Here is a 3,185-nt window from a genome sequence, read left to right on the forward strand (position 1 = left end):
ATCAGATTTGGATTAAGGAGGGAATAACATACACACTCAGTTGGATATGGAAATCTGTCTCACCATACAGGAAAATAGGGGGAAAGGGGATAAGAGAGGGGGGATGATAGAAGGGAGGGCAAATTGGGAGAGGGAGTAATCAGGAACAAACATTTTTGAGGAGGAACAAGGTCATAGGACAGAATAGAATAAAAGGGACAGCAGGATAGATTGCAGGGAATTATAGTTATTCTTTCACAACAGGACTCTTATGGAAGTGTTTTGTATAACTACACATATATAATCTACATGAAATTGCTTGCTTTCTCAATGAGGGTGGATCAGGAGGATGGAAGGAAGGAAATTTGTAACTCAAAGTTTTAAAAATGAATGTTAAAGTTGCTTTTACACAAAACTGGGAAATAAGATGTACAGGCAATGGGGTATGGAAATCTACCTTGCCCTACAGCAAAACAGAAGGAGAAGTGGATAAAAGAAGGGAGGCATGATAGAAAGGAGAGCAGATTGGAGTGGGAGGAGGTGAGAGATGGGGAGAAAATTGGAACTCAAAAGCTTGTGGAAGTGAATGTTGAAAACTAAAAATAAATAATTTTTTAAATAGTATTTGATTTACAAAATATTGATTTCCACATATTTTCTTAGGACAATAGTGACTTTAAACACATCTCTTAATATCTACATTTTTAATGACAGGTGTCAGATTATGAAAAGAATGAGAATGTTTTCAGTTTGCATGTTTCATATAATGTGCTTAATTTAAAAAAGTTTTTATGTAGAAAATAGATTTGAAGGAGGGAAAATAATTATTTGCCACATGGGGAGAAAGCTGATTCAATATGAAGAAATAAATTTTAGGAAGGAATAAGGCATTTCAGAGAATCAACATGGCAAGAATCATATAAGATGGATTAATAATAACCATAATTAAAGTGCTCTATAATTGCTTTATAATGCTTTTCTTTAGAAGTGCTTAAAGTACTTCATTTAATCTCATTTATCCTCATAATTTCCTCTGAGGTGGGTTGTATTCAGTTTTGCAGTTGAGAAAAAAGGGAGGAAAAGAAGTTAAGTAACTTAACTAATATAATCATTAGTCCACAGAAGAGCTGACTTGGGACTGAAATTAATTCTTTAGACTTCTGATGTTGGAAGACAGACTGAAAGGGGATACCTGGGAGTAAGGAAGTGAAAGCAGTGTCTAGAACACTTCTCTGTACTGTGGGAGATGTAAAGATCTCTCTGGCAAGGTCTTTACTGTCAAAAAATTTGTAATCTTGTGTGAGATACCTCCATAGGTTTGTGATCTCATCAATCAACTCTCTCTCTCTCTCTCTCTCTCTCTCTCTCTCTCTCTCTCTCTCTCTCTCTCTCTCTCTCTCTCTCTCCCTCCGTCCCTCTCTCCCCCTCTCCCCCTCTCTCTCCAAGGCTCCAGGTTTCAAGATTTCTACACCTTATTGTGCTGTGCCTTTTGTCCACGTCCCTCATATGTCCTCTAAAAGGAGGTCAGACGACATGCTGAATCCCATCCTCTATGACACCTCATAGATGTCAGTAAGGTTCCAAGCTATCCATCAATTATCCCAAAGAGATAAGAAGGCATCAAGATTGGAGTATTTGGATCTGGATTTCTGAAGACAATGAGGCACATAAACAAAGCTTCTACATTAATGTAGTATACATTGGAATCCAAAGTAGATATAGAGTGTAACAGCAAAAGTCACAGTGTGAGTTATACAGAAAGATACATTATTCAGAGCTGATAAGAATTGTAATTGTCAGTAGACTTAAACCAAGAGGAAATATAAGATTGCCAAAGACATATATTGTATATACCTACCCACACGTGCACACACACACAGACACACAGACACAGACACACACATTCACTACCCAGTGACACTTCATTGTGATTATTAATTTTGTGGAATTTACTGGATGTTTATAAAAGGAGGTGGGAAAGTCTATAGTAAGTAAATTCAGGACAGCTTAAATCTATCCAATTCAACAGCCTTAACTAGTTTGAAAAGTTAAAAAAGAAAGCAATTTTGGTTTTATATGTATTGATAAATTTCAAGCAACTATTTTAACACTTACTTCATGTGATACTTTTCTTCATTTGTTCACGGGGCAGATATAAAGCTAAATGGAATTTCAGTATTCATATGCCAATAACCTGTGATTTCAATGCTGTGGAATCTCCTTTCACCACTCAAATCTTAAGAGTCTGAGTGAATTACTCATCTATGGTATTATAGTCAGTGAGTGTCAGAGACTAGATTTTAACTACAGTTTTCCTGACGCTTAATGTCTGGCACTCTATCCACTTTCACATTGCCTCTCAGTAGGCAATTTTGGGACTAAAGGGATGACAGAATTTTCAAGCCATGCACTTTCAATAGTAAAATGAAGTCTAAAGGGAACTTTGGAATCTTTTTGTTGTTGTTGTTGTTTAGGTTTTTTGTTTGTTTATTTTTGAGTATCTCTCTTGGAATTTTTTTATATCTCCAACTTCATGTGAGTTCCCTTCCCAGTTCACTACATGAATGAAGAGAGTTCACTGTGTTCTATCTTGTCTGCATAAATTCAATAAGTCTAAAATGAAAGTCAATATCTCCACTCCACCTCCCTAATCCCTTCCTTCAACCTTTCCCTTCCTCCATACTTTCTTAGTTCTATTGAGAGCACTATTATTGTTTCAGCTGCCCATGTCTATAACCTTGGAGCTTGTCTTAATTTTTCTCCTTCAAATTACTGGCCCTTCGATATCTAATCAGTAGCTACATTCTATAGATCCTTTTTTCAGTCTCTTGATTGAATGGAGTCTTCTTACTCCATTTCCATAGTCATAGTCTAGGTCTGCCCCACATCATCTCTTCCCTCACCAATTGTAATTGCCTCTTAATTGGTCTCCCCTTGCCATTCTCTCTCCTTTCCAGAGATGTAATGTGGTTCAATGGATCAAGAACTAAATCTGAAGTCAGGGGATATGTGTTTAAACTCTATTTCATCATTTACTACTTATGTAAGCCTAAGAAGTTATCTAATACCTCTGGGCCCCAGATTTCTCATCTGGAAAATGAAAGGGGGCTGGATTAAATGACCTCTAATGGCCCTTTGAGCTCTAAATCTACTGTACAGTGATGTCTCTTCAATCAACTCTCTAAGCAGCTGCCAAAATACTCCAT

The sequence above is a fragment of the Phascolarctos cinereus genome, unplaced genomic scaffold (assembly GCF_003287225.1).
Source record: "Phascolarctos cinereus isolate Bilbo 61053 unplaced genomic scaffold, phaCin_HiC Scaffold_726;HRSCAF=1367, whole genome shotgun sequence".
In the NCBI taxonomy this organism is placed as follows: domain Eukaryota; kingdom Metazoa; phylum Chordata; class Mammalia; order Diprotodontia; family Phascolarctidae; genus Phascolarctos; species Phascolarctos cinereus.